Source organism: Octopus bimaculoides, chromosome 14 (genome assembly GCF_046866305.1).
Source record: "Octopus bimaculoides isolate indiv1 chromosome 14, ASM4686630v1, whole genome shotgun sequence".
NCBI classification, from domain to species: domain Eukaryota; kingdom Metazoa; phylum Mollusca; class Cephalopoda; order Octopoda; family Octopodidae; genus Octopus; species Octopus bimaculoides.
In genome coordinates this window covers 42,386,390-42,406,389 of record NC_142941.1, presented here as the reverse complement: position 1 = coordinate 42,406,389, position 20,000 = coordinate 42,386,390, and the positions used below count along the sequence as shown (strand labels likewise).

The window sequence follows — 20,000 nt, the reverse complement described above, 5'->3', positions numbered from 1 at the left end:
AAAAGTGGGTTCTTCATTGGGTTGAGCAAATTAAAGTTGTTTTTGTTGTTGTTATTTAACCAGAAGTCAGCCTTAATTGAACTGAATGATAATCAATGCGATTCAAACCATGACAATTTGTCTTATTTTTCAGGCATAGTGTATCTAGGACTATAACATCCAATGTATCCCATTTTTGCAAGACACTGGTAACGTGAGATTCGAGAAAGATTTAGCTGTTATTTCTTGCAGGTAAGAGCAACTACTTAGAAATGGGTGGGAAAACCTTCTGAGCACTTGGGAGGGGTTAACTATACACATATGAGAACCCAGGGAGTGCATTCACACAGAAAAAAATAATTATACAAATTTATAGGTATGCAACTTATATTAAATTACTGTTTAACCCTAAGGTTTAAGAAATTGTTTCTCTTTTTTATTTGAATAATTATTTATTTTATTTATTCATTTATTGTTATTTATTTTCTTTTTCGGTTTCGTATGGAATTTTAGGGATTTCTTCACTAGATAGTTTCAAATTTAAATACAAGTGAAGGGTTCAATGCCTTTGGTATCAAAGCTGCCTTGGGGGAATAGTAAGCATGTATTATACACACATACCCATCCACCCTACAGAAAAAGAAAAAAAACTGTGCCCTAAGGATTCTGTAAACATACAGTAATATAATCATGCCTGCATGCAATTTTTTTTTTTTCATGTGGAATCTTCCAGTAATGCAGACTTAAGAAATAAGAAAGAAGTGAATCAGTATTGAGCTATTTAGATTCTTTCAAATTTTTGTACATGCATGAATATGTACATGTATATATGTACGTGCACATATACATAAATACATATAAATGTGTGTGTGTGAGTACATGCATGCTTGTGTATGAAGTGTGAGTGGGGGTAGTGCATGTGTGAGTGCGAGTGTGAGTGCTTGTGCCTAAACTAGCCATGTATGTGTGAATATACAGATATGTGTGTGTGTATGTATGTGTATATATGCATATACATACAGATATATATGTATATGTTTGTTTATACACACAAACATATACATACATATATATATATATATATATATATATATGTATGTATATACATATATCGTGAAAACAGGTGTGGTATTCAATGCTTTATAGAGCATTCACATGTTTCACCAAAATGTCATAATAGTTGCATAAACATTGAAGAAATATTATGCAATCTTGCACTTCACCTCATCAGTGTTCCACAGTAAGTACAATGACTGATGCTGAAAGTTTGAAACGTGTACACTTTTTTACCCCAAAGTTTCAAGAACTTTGCATGCCACATAATACTGAAAGGGACAGTAGAGGGCTGTAAACCCTCTACTATCTATATGGATATGAATCAGGGGAGATAGTTTAGGTCTGATTGTCAGGTCAAATGGAGAAACTTCCTTGAAACCTAGACAAGACAGATATAACAAAAACATAAACGCACATATACATATATGCATACATACATTACATACATACGTAGATACATACATACGTACATTCAGATTACAAGTTCAAGTATATACCAGTAATTATTGAGGCATATGTAACACACTGCCTAAATACTAATCTTGAAAAATTAGGCTTCTCAAAACCAGAAAGGTAATAGCTGGTTTGAAAACTACAAATCTAATCTATCACTGGAACTGTAAAAGTTTGTAAAACATCCCAGAAGTTTATCATTTAAGTATTTATGAGCATGTCTAAATTTGCAACTATATGCATGAGAATACATACATGAAGCAAAACATACAAATCTGCATGTATACATACATACAAAAATACCCTGTTGATGCTGGTGAAATTCTAATAAAGGAGGCTTCGATCTTGGTTAGAAACCAACACTTCCTCTATTGACAAGAAATCTTGAAATAAAACTGAATAATGATATATATATCTATGTAAATCTGTGTATATGTATATACATATGTATATACATATGTATATATATGGGTGTGTATATATATATATATATATATATATATATATAGATATATAGATATATATATATATTAATAGTTTATATATATAGTTTATGACCAGTTAAAAGAAGAAAAGAAAATGGAGATAAGGAAGTTAACAATAATTTATTATTAACAAATTAGTCATCTTCGCTTCTTACAGCCGTTTCAATTAATACTCAATGATTTAATTACAAATTTGTACATTAAATTTGCATTTATGTGACATGACTATAATTTCCTCAGAAAAAGAAATGATGTACCATGAGATGTTATATGTGGACCTATCAATTCATTTCATAACTTCCTTATATCCATTTCCTTTTCTTTTTTTAACTGGATATAAACTATACGCTTAATATATACCTATTGTTTCAAAGGAATTTCATTCCCCAACAATACTAGGTATTGAACCAGTATTTCCTTGGATGCAACCATCCCTTCACAAGGCCAGCATATCCTCCAATTGAATATATATATATATATATATATATATATATATATATGCTAATCTGTATATGTATATATAAGTTTATATCTAAATGTGTGTCTTTGTATTAGCTCCCTAACAACACTGATTGACAATCAGTGTTTGTTTGTTTATGTTCGCTGTAACTTCAGTGCAGGAGATGAATAGAATAAGTATGATGCTTTAATAGAATAAATACTGAGATCAATTCATTCATCTAAAACCCTTCTAGGTAATGCCCCAGCATGGTTGCAGTCTAATCACTGAAACAAGTAAAAGATAAAATATACATACATACACACATACCTACATTGATACACACACACACACACATGCATATATATATATATATACAGGCTTCTTTCAGTTTCTAGCTACCAAATCCACATGTATATATATATGTGTATTTATATATATCTGTATGTATATATATATATATATATATATGTGTGTGTGTGTGTGTGTGTATATATATATATATATATATATATATATATATATATATATGTGTATATATATCTGTATGTATATATATATATATATATGTGAGTGTGTATATATGTGTGTGTGTGTGTGTGTGTGTGTGTGTGTGTGGTGTGTGTGGTGGTTTGTATTGTTGTTGGTGGTGGTGGTGGTAGTGGTGGTAGTGGGTGGTGGTGGTGTGTGTGTTGTGTGTTTATATATATATATATATATATATAAACACACACACACACACACAACACACATACATACCAAGCTATTTTCTGTGACACAATTTCAGTTCCTCATTCTAACTACTTCTTCACATCAGCCTCACTACTCTGCAGTTAATACCCTTGAGAAAAGACAGAAATGCTTTTCTCCACAACCCATCCCAACCACCACCACCATCATCATCACAACCACCCCATACTTCTCTTTGTACATTCATTCCTCTGCAAACATCATCCACTTTCTTTCTACCTGAAAGAGCAATGGGAGAATTCCACACCAGTTTACCCTGTAACACTGTGACACAAGCCGAGGCAGATGTCTGGGATATTGATAGGATTTTTAAGGGAGAAGGAATTCGATTTGTACAAAATGTGTCAAAATATCTGCTGAAGTATGCGATCAAAAGTGTAAGTGTTGGTAATACTGCAGTGGTGGTGGTGGTTGTGGTGGTTGTGGTGGTGGTGGTGGTGGTGGTTTGTATTGTTGTTGGTGGTGGTACTGGCTGTGGTAGTGGTAGTGTTAGTTGTAGTAGTGGTGATGGTATGATGGTGGTGGTGGTGGTGGTAGTGGTAGTGTTAGTTGTAGTAGTGGTGATGGTATGATGGTGGTGGTGGTGGTAGTGGTGTTGGTGGTGGTACTGGCTGTGATAGTGGTAGTGTTAGTTGTAGTAGTGGTAATGGTATGATGGTGGTGGTAGTGGTGACGGTGGTGGTGGCGGTGGTCTTGGTGGTGGGTGGGTGGATGGGTGTTTAAATAGTGGGTTGCAGCGATGGTTGCAGTTGTGGTAGTGATGATTTTAGTAGTGGTGGTGGTGGTGGTGGTGGTGATGGTGGCAGTGGTGACAGTGGTAGTGGTGGTGGTAGTGGTGATGGTGGAAGTGGTTGTGGTTGTGGTGGTTGTTACTGTGATATCAGCAGTGGTGGTGGTAGTGGTGGTGGTGGGGGGGTAGCAGTGGTGATGGTGAACATTGGTGTGAAATGTATTGACTATTATTGGTGAAATATTAAGTTTTGATTTTCATCGTTGTTGCTGCTGCTTAGCTCCAAATTCTGTAGACTAATGATTAGAGGCATTCCCTCCATGACCACTCCATGTATTCTTTATATTTTAAAAAATATTTCTTTAATACATAAGGGCAGTGATTCAATTTGTGATGCAGTAGTGCATTTATAGGCCACTAGTGCACCACAGAATGTCATAGATATGCATAGATATATGTATGCACGTATGTATATTCGTATGTATATATGTATGTATGTATATGTATATATGTGCGTGCATGCATGTATATGTGTGTGTCTGTGTATGTGCATGTGTATATGTACATATGCATGTGTGAATGTGTTTGTGTATAGACACACACACACACATGCACACATAAACACACACAGACACATGCATATGCACATACTAAGTCAGAAATTAGTTAACATGAGGCTCTAGTAGGAGATACTTTCCTATGTTTCCACATAATAGAATTGAGTAAGAACTGTGAGACAATGAAATAAACTCCTCAGCCATATTTATAAAGAAAATTTAAGAACCTTTTGAACAAAATGGAAGTGGTCAACATTGATGGAAATATGAAGAAATAAAAAAACTCTCCTAACCATTTGTTGCTAGTGTGGTTCATGCAAATTTTGAATTTTGGCAGGACTATAGTTAGATATGTTTGAGATGAGATGTTTGTGGGCTATGGTTGGTGTGACATGGATGGACAGGATGAGGAATGAGGAGGTGAGCAGGAATGAGAGAAAGACTAACAACCAAAATGGATAGACAACTGTTGAGGCTGGCTATATGAAGATGATGGATGAGGAGTGGATGATAAGGTGGGTGATGAAGGCTGAAGTGGTAGACAGCAGAACCAGAGGCTAGCCTCAGTTTGTGTGGATAGGTGGAGTGAGGAAAGCTTTGGTGGTTACAGGTGTTGGAGTGAGAGAGGCAAGAAAGTTTATAGATGATAGGAATGCTTGGAGAGTGTTTGTGGATGGATGAGTGAATTTGACGTTGCTTAAAGGGGTACAGAACCAGCATGATGCAGCGGGGGTAAACCAGCATATGCTGTCAGGCCACACTGCTGATATTGGGAGTTGCGTTCTGTGCCTTGACCCAAGCATAAGACAGGGTTTGCCTCTTTGAGCTGGGAAATGAATGGAATGTCTGGTGTGTGTCTTGTGGCTACCCTTCCTAAAAAGTGGAGATTAGGCCTGGGGCATATGTATGTATTGTTAGAGAAGAATATTTCGTCGGCAAGTGAGTTCCAGAGAGATTAGTTATAAAGAAGAATTGTCCTGATGTTATATTTCAGGATGATCATTTTCTTTTTTTTTTTTTTGTCAATTAAATGCATGCACTGTATATTTATTCTTCACTTTAGCTTTATTATTGTTCTTATTTTAGTGACCTTCGTCTAAAATCTTTCATCACACATTTTGTGACCTCTTCAGCAAGTCTCCATCACATGTCTCCTCTTGTTCTGTTTAGTCTATTCTGTCTTTCTAGAAAAACAGGACAGGTGGAGACCCGTGGGATGAAGAGCTGTTGAAGAGGTCACAGGATGTGTAGTAAATGAGTTCAGATGAGGGTCTCTAAAATAAGAACAATAATAAAGCTGAAGTGAAGAGCGAATATACTGTGTATGTGCTTATGTGGCAAAGAAAAGAAAAAATGTCCGCCCTGAAATATAAAAATGTTTGTTTCAACACATGATTTCACATTATGGATCTTGCAAACCAAAATACATAAATGGAAGAATTGATCCTTCAGCATTCAGAGTTCTTGGTTGAATATTTTCTTTAAAAGAAAGTAAAAGTGCCAATGGCATGAATTTGTTTAGAGAGGACCTTAACTTTCCAGGAAATGATCCACACACTTGATTCTATGACCTTCCTCTGCAACACATATAGAATAAGACAATGAGGATCCAGTTATGAAACTGCAATGGACTGCTGCTGACCTAGTTATACTTTTGAGTGGTGCTTTTTCTAGCATGTCCTTCATGCATAACCCACTTCATCCTCTAGTTTAACCATTGAGATTTGTTGTAATCACTATCTGTAAATTCCACTTTTGGGTTTATTGGGGGCTGGTTGCTTATTTATTCACATTGCTTTGAATTAATCATGTATTATCTTTTAACTTTGAGATTTCTCTGAAGTAATTGTTTATTTTTAGAATGACATTGTGAAGTAGGTGTGTGAGGCTGGATCTGGCCACTTTGAACATAAATCAGGCAGAATATTTGAGCCTGATATGGCCAATCTAAATGGTAAAATATTGTTAATAAACTGGGTACTAACTTTATGTACTGAGTTATAGCATTTTAATTAACTAAAACTCTGTCAAATTAGATTGGAGCCTGGTGTTGCCATCCGGTTTCACCAGTCCTCAGTCAAATCGTCCAACCCATGCTAGCATGGAAAGCGGACATTAAACGATGATGATGATGAAAATGTCTTGGTTTTCTACATAAAGTACGATAGTTCCCATTTTGCTACCAATTTTCTATGTAGCAGGTGACCTTGGGTATATTCACCTGCCAGTCTTCTATAAGGAAGACTGAGAGGATAAAGTATGAGAGATGTCATAAGGAAACTGAAGTTAATCAGAATTTTGGGGAGAAATTGATGAGGCTAGAATGAAAATCTTTGAGAGATGTAGTAATTGAGAGTTCACAGTTTTGGTACTACAGACATGTGGCCAGAAAGTCTCAGGAAAGAATCACTAAACAGATTGTAGAAGCCAAGCCAATTGGCTGGAGACCTAGGGCAGACCAAAAATGAAATGGTTGAACAGTATCCATAATCATAATTGCTCACACTTGGGAATCTAGCAATAAATTGTAAATAATGCTTACTTCTGATTGTGACCTTGTTAAGGTGCGCAGCTTAGTGGTTAGACTATCAAGTGCATGATCATAAGGTCATGAGTTCAATTCCCAGTGTTACATTGTGTCCTTGAGCAAGACACTTTATTTTACATTGCTCCAGTCCATTCAGCTGGCAAAAATGTGTAGTACCTGTATTTCAAAGGAGCAGCCTTGTCACACTCTGTATCATACTTAATTTCCTTGAGAACCGTGTTAAGGATACACATGTTTGTGGAATGCTCAGTTGTTTTGTTGATTGGATCAACTGGAACTCTCGTTGTCATAACTGATGGCATGCCAGTTTGATTGGGACCTATAGAGGAATAGTGGGTGGAGAATAGTGGGACATGTAGAGGTGTAGGGGATGGAGAACAGTGGGACATGTAGCGGAATAGTGGGTGGAGAACAGTGGGACCTGTAGAGGAATAGTGGGACCTGAAGAGGAATGGTGGGTGAACAACAGTGGGACCTGTAGAGAAATAGTGGGTGGAGAATAGTGGGACCTGAAGAGAATATTGGGTGGAGAACAGTGGGACCTGTAGCGGAATAGTGAGTGGAGAATAGTGGGACCTGCAGAGAAATAGTGGGTGGAGAATAGTGGGACCTGAAGAGAATATTGAGTGGAGAACAGTGGGACCTGTAGCGGAATAGTGAGTGGAGAATAGTGGGACCTCTAGAGGAATAGTGGGACCTATAGAAGAATAGTGGGTGGAGAATAGTGGGACCTGTAGAGGAATAGTGGATGGAGAATAATGGGACTTACAGAGGAATAATGGGTGGAGAATAATGGGACCTGTAAAGGAATAGTGGGTTGAAATCAGTGGGACCTGTAGAGGAATAGTGGGTGGAAAACAGTGGGACATGTAGAGGTGTAGGGGATGGAGAACAGTGGGACCTGTAGAGGAAAAGTGGGTGGACAACAGTGGGACCTGTAGAAGAGTAGTGGGTGGAGAACAATGGGACCTATAGAGGAATAGTGGGTGGACAACAGTGGGACCTGTAGAAGAGTAGTGGGTGGAGAACAGTGGGACCTGTAGAGGAATAGTGGGTGGAAAAGTTGGTGAAGAAAATGGTTGGATGGCAGGAATTTCACCTGAAATCTAGTACCAGCTAAGCACTGATAGAGCTCTCTCTCCTTCCAGCTATCTCATCATTAATGTTTGGCTAACTCAAGAGTTTGGTGGCTGAGAGTGTATTTATGATTACTTGCAAAGACATTGTCACCAAAAGTGAGTAGCAAAAACATGATACTTGCTACAAAATCAAACTCATTGTGAGAGACAACTATATTCACTTTAGCAAATTAGTAGAAAAATATCAAGTTTGGTTATTTACTGTATTAGAGTTCAGATTTTTCTTGTCTTTCCTTTTATCTTAACTTCTCTCTAGTATTAAAGTGAGTCCATACAATGCCAGTCTATCAGCTGAAGAGTTGCTGGTTTGTATTATAACATTGGATAAAACTTGTGTGTGTCACATCACCAGGTCCTAAAATAATTTTCTCTTATCTGGTTATTTTAATCCTCTGGCACATACCTGTAGGCACCTGTAGGCACAGAGCTCTTGTGAACTCAAGTCACACACTTTTAGTTTTCTAAGTTCATTAGAGTTTCACAAGCAGCCTCTTCTTTCTTGCATTAGGCTTGATGACTTGATGATATATATATATATATATATCATCATCATCATCGTTTAACGTCCGCTTTCCATGCTAGCATGGGTTGGACGATTTGACTGAGGACTGGTGAAACCGGATGGCAACACCAGGCTCCAGTCTAATTTGGGAGAGTTTCTACAGCTGGATGCCCTTCCTAACGCCAACCACTCAGAGAGTGTAGTGGGTGCTTTTATGTGTCACCAGCACGAAAACGGCCACGCTCAAAATGGTGTCTTTTATGTGCCACCCGCACAAGCCAGTCCAGGGGCACTGGCAACGATCTCGCTCGAAAATCCTATGGGAGCCAGTCAGGTGGTACTGGCAATGGCCACGCTCAAAATGGTGCATCTCATGTGCCACCCGCACAAGAACCAGTCCAGGGGCACTGGCAACGATCTTACTTGGCTTGCCGGGTCTTCTCACGCACAGCACATTTCCAAAGGTCTCGGTCAGTAGTCATCGCCTCGGTGAGGCCCAATGTACGAAGGTCTTGCCTCACCACCTCAGCCCAGGTCTTCCTGGGCCTACCTCTTCCACGGGTTCCCTCAACTGTTAGGGTGTGGCACTTTTTCACGCAGCTATCCTCATCCATTCTCACCACATGTCCATACCAGCGCAATCGTCTCTCTTGCACACCACAACTGATGCTTCTAATGTTCAGCTTTTCTCTCAAGATACTTACACTCTGACGGGTATTCACATTGACATTACACATCCAACGGAGCATATATATATATATATATATATATGGGAGAATTTACGAAAAAAAACAACAGACGAAGACAGGTGGTGTAAACAACAAATGGATGTATTAGTTTAACACTTGGGAATAGAGAAAGTCTTTGACGTTTCGAGCTACGCTCTTCAACTGAAAGGAACACAGAAAGAAATAAGGAGAGAAACAAGGAGAAAAAAAATATAAATGTAGTGGTCAGCGATCTATCATATATATATATATATATATATATATAAGACTAGCCAGCTCCTGTCAACCATCCTACCCATGCATGAAAGATAGATGTTAAACAATGATGATGATGATGATAATGATGGTATATATGAATGTATGTATGTATGTATGTATGTCTTTATATATGTATATATAATGAATTTCTGTACATTTTCAATTTGCCAAATTTCGCTCACAGTGCATTACAAGAAAATAATCTAAAGAGTTATGGAATTTGTGCCATCTTTCTTTTTTTTTTTTTTTTTTCACATCAATAATATACATGCCAAAAACAGTTCAGAATTAAAAGGGTGGTATTTTCTGTAAAGTCTAATGATATATGACAGATTTCTCACTCTGGTTACCACTGGTAGGTTCCAACAGAAATATTGTCTTCATAAAGACATGAAATACCACTAAGCATTTTGCCCAGCGATAATGAGTCTGACAGTTTGCCATCTTGGTTCCAACAGAAGTATTGATTGTAAATTTTAGTGTAAGACCTGCAAGTTCAAGGTAGGGAGTAGGTCGATTAGACTGACCCCACTGCTCAGCTGGTACTTATTTTATCGACCCTGAAAGGATGAAAGGCAAAGTCGACCTTGGCAGAATTTGAACTCAAAACATAAAGACGGATGAAATGTCGCTAAGCATTTTCCCTGGCCTACCAACTCTGTCATTTCACCTCCTTGATTCCAACAGAAATATTGATTTCAAATTTTGGCACAAGGTGAGCACATTCAAGAAAGGGATTAAGTCATTTAGCTCAACCCCATTGCTCAGCTGATACTTATTTTATTGACCCCAAAAGGATGAAAGGCAAAGTCAGCTTCGGTGGAATTTGAACTCAGAACATAAAGATGAACAAAATACCTTTAAGCATTTTGCCCAGTGTACTAATGATCCCACCAGCTCACTGCCCTGGTTCCAACAGAAATATTGGGTGTTATACAATCACTGCTGTATTAATTACTAAGCAAAATAAGCACGTGTTTAGTGCATCACAGGAAGGGAGGGCATCACAGAAATGATAAATGGTTTATGGGACAAAATAAATCACACCTAAACTTGCTACAATAATATCTGAAGTGGTTCTGAATTCAAATTCCGCCGAGGTCGACTTTGCCATTCATCCTTTCAGGGTCAATAAATTAAGTACCAGTTGTGTACTGGGGTCAATCTTATCAACTGGACCCCTCCCCCAAATTTCAGGCCTTGTGCCTAGAGTAGAAAAGGATATTCAAAGTGGTTTATACAGGGTGTCCACAAAGTCTGGGTACACGGAGTAAATAAAATCATAACAAACAATTAAATATAAGAAATAATAATTTCTTATGGTATGTGTTAATCCCCACGTACCCAGACTTTGTGGACACCCTGTATGATCAGAAATATAATTTCTGAGTGTTCATGGTGTCATAGTGAGATTCTGATTAAAGATTTTGCAATTTAAAAGAAAGGAGAAAACCTTTCAAATATAAATAAAGTGGAAGTATATAAGAATAAACATTATTTCCCATCTTACTGTTAGTTTTTTCTCATTTAAAAAAAATAAAAATTTATTTTATGGCTTTTATTGTTTATATATTGACTCACATATATGTGGGGGAACCAAAATCTTTAAAGTGCTTAGGGCCTTTATGAGTCTTAATCCGGCCCCGCATACAAACACTGTGGATTGTGATACTTTTGTATCATTGTCCAAGGGAAGTGACTTATACGATTTTTTAAGTGAGATTAGTTAATATTTTTAGTATTGAGATATAAAGAAACTGGAAAGTATATGGTTATTTAAGCAGGGTTATTTGGAGGGAAAGGGAGGAGGAGGAGGAGGGGCTTTTTACGTTTTGATTTTCTATTCATTTTATTATTTTTACATTTTGGTATACTATTGCTATTTTGGTAGAATGTTTAGTTTGCAGATAGCTTGCTTATATTTTACATTGGAAAGCTGCCTTTTGAGGCAGTGCATTTAGTTTTTAGATGGCATGTTCATTGAATATGTAGATTGCTTAGAGTTTCTGTAGCATGCTTTGCATTATACGTAGCATGCAAATTTCTGCAAGAAACTGATTAAATCAATATTGATTGTATATGACCTATATTTTCGTTGAACTTAAAGATGAAAGATTCAGTATGATTATAGATATACAGCTGATGAGGGTACTATGCATTGAAAATTAATCTTGAACAATAAGACATCATGCTTATCTGCTTCTTACACATTGATTTAACTGTAAAGGTTGTGACTTATCTTAAAATACTGGAAATTATCACAAAACATTTTTACATCATCCGAAACAAAACTAGGAAGAAAAGAAAACAAAAAAAAAAACAGAAAAACAGCATTGAATATTTTTAAAAGAAAAACAACAAATGCATTTAATAAGTTGGCCACAAATTACACATATTTCTTCTCATTTGGAAAAACAATCCCTGCCATAAATTTGATCCAAAAATTGTGAAATATTTAACATTCCAAAATGGTTAAAATTAGTATCTCTATAGAAATAAGTCCTATTGAACACAAAATCGTTCACACTCTTCCAGCACCCCATTTTTTTTTGTTCAATTTTTATTATCATTATTATTATTATCCTCATCATCATTATTATTATTAGTAGTATTATTATTATTATTATTATTATTATTATTATTATCATTTTAAGCATTTTCTCATACTTCTCTCTAACAGACTCTTCTTTCCCCTGAAACACAATCCCACTGTTACTTAAATTACTGAGTTGAATTTCCTACTTTGCCTTCTATTGTTTGTTCTCTTGGCACCTCTCCCCATTTTTCTCTGAAATAATCTCATCATTTATGATTTTTATTTGTTTATTTATAAGTTTTATTTTCATTAGAAAAAGATGAAAATGAAGAAGAATAAGAAGACTTCTACATGACTTAAAGCACCTCCCTTCCACCATAACTGCCTGTACATGACATTTTCAGTTCAATTGTTATGTTATCATAATTTTACTCAAGTGTTATTCCAGTAAATTAAAACATGGCTAGAAATGTAAATCAAATTTATGTAGAAATCTCTGTGAATAATCTGGGAAGTACTATCTTATACATCATAAATATTAGCGGTTATCTTCTATCTTTTAGCTTTTAGTTATTTCAGTTATTGGACTTTGGCCATGCTGGGCACTACATACAAGAGTTTTTAGTCATATAACTCAACCTTTGTACATATTCTAAGTCTGGCACTTATTCTGTTGATATTTTTTGCCAAACTGCTAAGTCATAGCAACAGGGCAAGCATCTAGCCATGGAAAACCTGCCTCAACAATGTTCTGTCAAATCCATGCAAGCATGGGAATGTGGACATTAGAACAATGATGATATTGATCACGATGACAATGATTATTATTACAATGATGATGATGATGACGGTGATATAAGGTATTTTGTTTCAGTCATTTGACTGTGGCCATGCTGGAACATTGTTTTAAAGGATTTTTTTAGTCAAAGAAATTGACTCTGGGGCTTATTCTTTGTAAGCCTAGTACTTATTCTAACAGTCTCTATTGCTGAACTGCTAAGTTACGGAGACATAAACACACCAACGTCAGCTGTCAAGTAATGTTGGGGGAGGGGCAAACACTGACTCTAAGACACCTCCCACACACACACACACATATGATGAGCTTCTTTCAGTTGCTGTCTACTAAATCCACTCATTTGGCTTTGGTCGGCCTGAGGCTATAGTAGAAGACATTTCCCTAAGGTGCCATCCATTGGGACTGAACCCAGAACTATGTGTGGTTGGGAAGCACAATGTGGCTATATGTCTTTTTACACTGGTGTAAACCAATGTACTGAGTTCCATCATTCACCATGCAAAAAAAAAAAAAAATGTAACTTAGTGATTTTATAAGCATATACTAATACTAATAAAATAAGTATTACACCGAACTAATTGCTGGCAAAATAGGGGCAGTATGACCATTTAAAATCCTCTGAAGACAGTACCCTGAAGATAGTTTCCCAACATGGTTACAGTTTAATGGCAAAAACAAATAGAAGTGCAACAGAAAGAGTACTTGAAGAACTCTGTAGATGGAACTCCTACAGTGTTTGTCAACTCTTTCATTACCATATTTCTGTTGAAATACATTGATTTTGTCTCAATTATTTTTGAAAATACTTTTCGAAATTTAGTAAAATAATTTTGTCATAATTAAGCTGGTGTATGGAACTTGAATTAGCACAGAATATGGAGGGAAGTTTTAATTTAAATCACTTTTATATAATAAAATTCAGTCATAGTAAATTTATATATGATTTCAAATTCTGGCACAGGGCCAACAGGTTTTGAGGGGAGGGGGCTAGTCAATTGCATCAACTCCCCAGTACTTTACTTCTACTTATTTATCAACCCTTGAAAGGGAGAAAGCAAATTCGCACTCAGCGGAATTTGAACTCAGAATGTAAAGACAATCAGAACACTATCTCCTTACAAACGATTTTTCTGTTTCTACATAAGATTCTGTAATATCCTTTCAACTATAGGTGCAAAGACCGAAATTTTGGGGAAAGAGTAAGTTCATTATATCGACTCTAGTGCTCACCTGAAACATATTTCGTCAACCCCAAAAGGAAAAGTCAACCTCGACAGAATCTGAACTCAGAATATAAAGATAGATGAAATACCACAAAGCATTTTGCTCAGCATGCTAACAATTCTGCAAGCACACCTCTCTTGCATGATTCTATAATTTGAACACAGGATTCTTGTGTTGATGTTAAAGAGTCATGTGTTGAATAATGGGTTAAATATTTTGGGACATTATTTCTGCGCAAAGAATTTCACTGCATCTAGATAAGTTATCTCAATAACCATTCAGATATTATGGTGCTAAAACACTACCTGGTGTTCCACCCCGCTAGATAGATAGATAAATAAATAAATAAACTACTAAATAAATAGATAAATAAGAAAACAGAGGCCTAGCTTTGCTCGAACTCTCACCATGCCATTTTTTAAGAGCATAGAGTGGGAACTAAACACATTGAATAATCTAGTTTGAAATACATATACCTGAAAAAGTAAGTGGGTATGGTCAGGGCTGGAATGTCTTTGATCACATGTCTGCTCTATCAAAGCTGACCTGAAGCTAAATTAAAATTACAGCTAATACATGTGCACACACATGCATACGCTTAAACAAACACATATTTACACATATGAGTATGTATGAACGTATGCATGTGCGTATGTGTGTGTATGTCTATGTATTTGTATATGTATATATATATTATTTAAGGTTACCAATCTTTCATAATCTTTGCAATTTTTATTTAATTTGCACTTTTATATACCTTATCACATTGGCGATCAACAAATTGAATCAAATAACAGCTAGTTTAGCACTCAAGCCAAGAGCAATGAAGTCCATTTCTCCAGAACCTGGAAAAGAAAATGAAATTGTTCCCTAAATTATTAGCTATGATTCACTGTTCAGATTTTGGTTACTGATAATTTATCAGCTTTTATCCTTGCAGTAAAGGTTGTGACAGGATTAACAGCATACAATATGAGATGTTCAGATCAGTGGACTACATTAAAAGATACTACTAGGCTGACAGAAGCAGTAGTAAAGGAAGTTATAAGTTAGACTAGTTGAGTGGAATTACATCATGGTGTTAGTTTGGGGAAATTTTAAAATGTTTTCTAGGTTTTAGTTGGAGGTGGTTTCAAATATTTTAAGAGGCACAGAAATGGCTGTGTGGTTAAGATACTTGCTTTGCAACTGTGTGGTTTTGGGTTCAGTACCTCTGTGTAGTACTTTGAGTAAGTATCTTCTACTATAACCCAAAACTGACCAATGCCTTGTGAGTGAATCTTATACATATATATATATAGATAGATAGATATAGATATATGTATATATATATATCTTTTTATCTTTTACTTGTTTCAATCATTAGACTGCAGCCATGATTGAGCAGCACCGGTACTTAATTTATTGACCCTGAAAGGATGAAAGGCAAAGTCAACCTCAGTGGAACTTGAACTCGGAACATAAAGACCGATGATTTTAGGACAAATATGGCCAAGTTAAATGTTAAAGGGTTAAATTTTTTCTAGAAGTTCTTTTAGACTTTCTTAGTCTAGTAGACTCTTGTAGAAGTTCTTTTAGGCTTTCTTAAACAATTCAAAAGGATTTTATTAGAAATAAGTGGTCTTCCTTTAAGACTGTTTGGAGTGACTAAGCAGTAAATTGGCAAAATCACTTGAATGCCAGACAAAATGTTCTGACTCATTATGTTCTGAGCTCAAATCTCAATGAGGTGAATTTTAACTTTCATTGTTCTGGAGTCAATGAAATAATATATGAACCCATGACAATGCATTGGTGGAATTGTCAAAGTGTTATACATAATAATGCTTTGTAGATTTTGTTCCAAGTATTTATGCTCAGAAGGCCCAAGGAGTGTAGCAAACTTGTTTGTATCTAACTGAATGTGTTTTGCTTGAAAAATGCCTGAACAAAAAAGTAACAGGAAACCATCTTAATATAAGTAAAAAAGTAAAGTGCCATCCCGAGTCATATAAACTTATAGGGCTGGTTTTCCAGGAAAACTGGCAAACCAGAATATATATTTCTCGCCTGGATGGTATGCCAGTCCATCACAGGAATCATCATATTTGCCAGCTGAGTGGACTGGAGCAACGTGAAATGAAGTGTTTTGCTCAAGAATACAATGCGTCACCCAGTCCAAGAATCAAAACTATAGTCTTACGATCATGAGTCCAACACTGTAACCACTAAGCCATGTGCCTCAAACATCTTTATATTTTCCCATAAAAATCCTATGATAAACCAATCAGTCAAAGAAGTCTCTAAAAGTCTTTTGTCAACTTGATGCCTATGAAGGAAAAAGGGTGTGATTTAAGGGGGATTCAGCTGCTATTTCTAAATGATCAAACCACCTCATTGTGTAATGGTAGCAGAGAGGGTGTAGTGAGAGTGTTTAGGTAATGGTGCTCTTATAAAGAAAGTCAACAGAGACTGCTATAAATATTAAAAAAAAAAACTAATAACCTTTAAACCAGTAACATATCTTTTCAAATGTATGACCTTATGTGGAGAGTTACAATGGCCAAGTAGGATGTAATGTTGGTCACTATGGCAGCAAGGCAAATAAGGTCAGGGATAAAAACTTTGTGACAGAGCAGCAAACAGACTGTAAAATGCCAGGTAGTTTGGTTGTTTTGTTTTTGTTGTTTATTTCTAAGTCAACCCTGATTTGAGCAAACCTATGCTAAAACATGTTCCAGCCTTGATCAGTCTGTCATTTTGTATCCTTTCTTTATTGCCTTTATCTTGGTTTCAATCATTAGATTGTGGCCATGCTGGGGCATCACTTTCGATTATTTTAGTTGAATTAATCAATCCCAGTGCTTATTTGTTTTAAGCTAGTTATTTATTCTGTCAGTCTAGTTTGCTGAACTGCTAATTAAGATACAGGGATGTAAAAACAACACCGGTTGTCAAACAGTGTTTTGGGACAACCACAAGATTCAGACACAAAGACCACATGCACACACACACACACACACACACATACACACACAGATATATGACAGGCTTCTTTCAGTTTCTATCTATCAAATCCACTCACAAGGCTATAGTAGAAGACACTTGCCCAGGGTTCCACAGGGTGGGATTGAACCCAGAACCATAAGGTTAGGAAGCACACTGCTTACCACACTTATATATCTAGAAAAACTACATTTTCTGCTATGTTCTTATTGTTATAAGACAGTTTGGTGTAATATGAGATAGTCTGACTGCTAGTTTTAACAGGTCAAGTGACTATGGCCCCATTGCTGATCTGCAACACTCTAAACCAGGGTTTCCCAACTGGGGTCCACAGGGACCTCCAGGGGTCCACAGGGACCTCCAGGGGTCCACAGAAGCTTTGAGGAGGTTCCATGAGTAAAAATTGTAATATGTGGGTCCATATATAAATTTTGTTTACTTGGAGAGGTACCTGTGTTTATTGAAATTTTCAAGATTTGTATTTGGAATTTGTTATGAATATAACGAAATTGCATCTGGTATTGTAGTTGTTTAATCTTAGATCAGTCTCAATTGTCTTTTTATATATCTAGGATTACATTGTCTAATGTGTCTTTGCTGTTTTAAGTTAGTAAAGTGGGATTTGTGACAATTCAGCTGTTACTTCTAATAGATCAAATGATTGTAGAGTCCCCCACACTTGTTCATATATCTATGAGAAATATGCCCCAGATCCTCTGAGATTGGTACCTTTTGATCATAATTTTTCCAGATCAGGGCTGATCTGAGCCCAAGCAGCTATGCTACTCTGCACCAATGAGGTGTTAAAGAAATTGGCCTGACTGACAAAATCATTAATCTGAAACAAAATGACATAGTAGATAAAGTATTGGAGTACTTATCCAAATGTTGTAAGTTCAAATCCCTAGGACACCTAATTTTATATGTATCTGGTATTGTAGTTGTTTAATCTTAGATCAGTCTCAATTGTCTTTTTGCATATCTAGGATTACATTGTCTAATGTGTCTTTACTGTTTTAAATTAGTAAAGTGGGATTTGTGACAATTCGGCTGTTACTTCTAATAGATCAACTGACTGTAGAGAGGCTCCTACACTTGTTCATATATCTATTAGAAATATGCCCCAGATCCTCTGAGATTGGTACCTGAGAGAGACTAGAATCATTTCAAGTAAAAAAGAAGGTGTATTGCTTACTCATTTAACACTATGAAACCAACACAAAACACTGATCTAAAAGAGTCTTTGAAGGTTAGAAGACATTCTTAGTTCAGGATAAACTCTGCAGGTATGGAGAATGAGAAAGTTATTCTGCATACACTTGTTCAGTAAGAGAGCTTTGTTAATTTGACAAGTTATATTGAACAGCTTTCACAATGTGTAGAATAAATCTGGTTAGAAGTGAAAGCCATCATAAGAAACAACCCCACTGCTTTCCTTTGGCAGGGAAGAGAAGGAGGTTTTCCTGTCATGTAGCTATATCAAAATAAAAAAAGGTTGTATGGTGGAAAAGATGAAAGGACTGAAGATAGACATTGTCATTTTCAAGTTCCACTAAGAGTGAAAAGTGAAAGTGTTAAGAAAGTTGCTGCTCTTAAATGAGCAAATTTGCTGAATTGGTGCCTACAAAAATTTATTGAATTATTGCTTGCAAGAATGGAGCCAGTCTCAGCTTATACCTATAGAACAGAGAAGACAGCTGGATGAGGGCACTTACCCTTGGTAACCAGACAACTTCTGAATCAGTAGAGTTCCTCGATTAGTCCTAGGTCCATCTACAGAACATCTTGTGTAATTCCTTTTATATAGTTTTGTTCTCATTGTCTGTTTCTTGTATAATTAATTTTACATAAACACCTACTGTTGTTGAAATTTGTCTTTGTAATATCACCTTGCTTGTTACTTAGTTGCAAGCAACAATCTGGCAGAAACATTTGAGCATCATAAGAATTGCCATGAGGTATTTGATCCAGAACATAACATTTTCAGTTCAAATCTCTTTGAGATCAAATTTGCCCATCATTCTTTCAGAATCAATGAAATTTGGTACCAGTCAAATATTGGAATTCATTTAATTGAATAATCCTCTTCTCCTAAAATTGCTGGCATTTCTTCCAGCTTTACTTACTAAATTCCAATTCTGCCAAGGGTAACTACTTTTCATCCTTTTGAGGAAGAATTTTCTTTGAGAATTTTTAAGTGATCTTCTTCTAGCACATTAGCAGTCCACTTAATGGTCTCTTTTATATATACATATACAATAATCCTTTTGAGATCTCACAAAATTGTTTCTGAATCTTCTGATTCTTTTAATGTGCTGGTTTCCTGGTATTAAATTGATATTAATTAATATCAAATTTTTACCCTATTATGTTTCATCCTTTTGAGGTAGATAAAAAAAGCAGCAGTTAGATGCAGGGGTCAATGCAATTGACTAACTCCTCCCATACAATTCCAAGCTACAGCGCAAAGAATTAGTATTATAATTATGATTATTAAAACTTATACAAGCTATATTAGTTAGCAGGGATGTTGTGTTGAGGTTTGGAAACAACAATTCTCTTCAAATCTTAAACATTTTTCTAAGGATTCTTGCCAAATACAGGATTTCACTTTTCTGCAGGTCAACAATGCAAGTCTCAATTCCAATAATTGGTAGCAGTTTGGATGTTGTGCCAATTGCACCAATTAATTATTATTATAGCAACTGTTGTTGTTATTATTGTGATTGTTATTAAGGTGATGAGCTGGCAGAATCATTCGTATGCTGGGAAAAATGCTTAGTGGCTTTTCGTCTGCCTTTGCATTCCGAGTTCAAATTCTGCCGAGGTTTA

The 20,000-nt window shown here is 36.1% G+C and overlaps 1 protein-coding gene across 2 annotated transcripts in view; it reads left to right on the top strand.

Annotated features, from left to right (window-relative positions):
- The window catches only part of LOC106872688 (protocadherin gamma-A4), a 251,571-nt gene that overhangs the window by 82,240 nt on the left and 149,331 nt on the right, over positions 1 to 20,000 (top strand). Inside the window, exon 2 of one of the 2 annotated variants that reach the window (XM_052973104.2) lies at positions 134 to 231. The exons of the other annotated variant lie outside the window; for it this stretch is intronic. The gene's annotated coding sequence lies outside the window, so the exon portion shown is untranslated. The remainder of the gene's footprint in view (positions 1 to 133; positions 232 to 20,000) is intronic. 2 annotated transcript variants of the gene reach the window in all.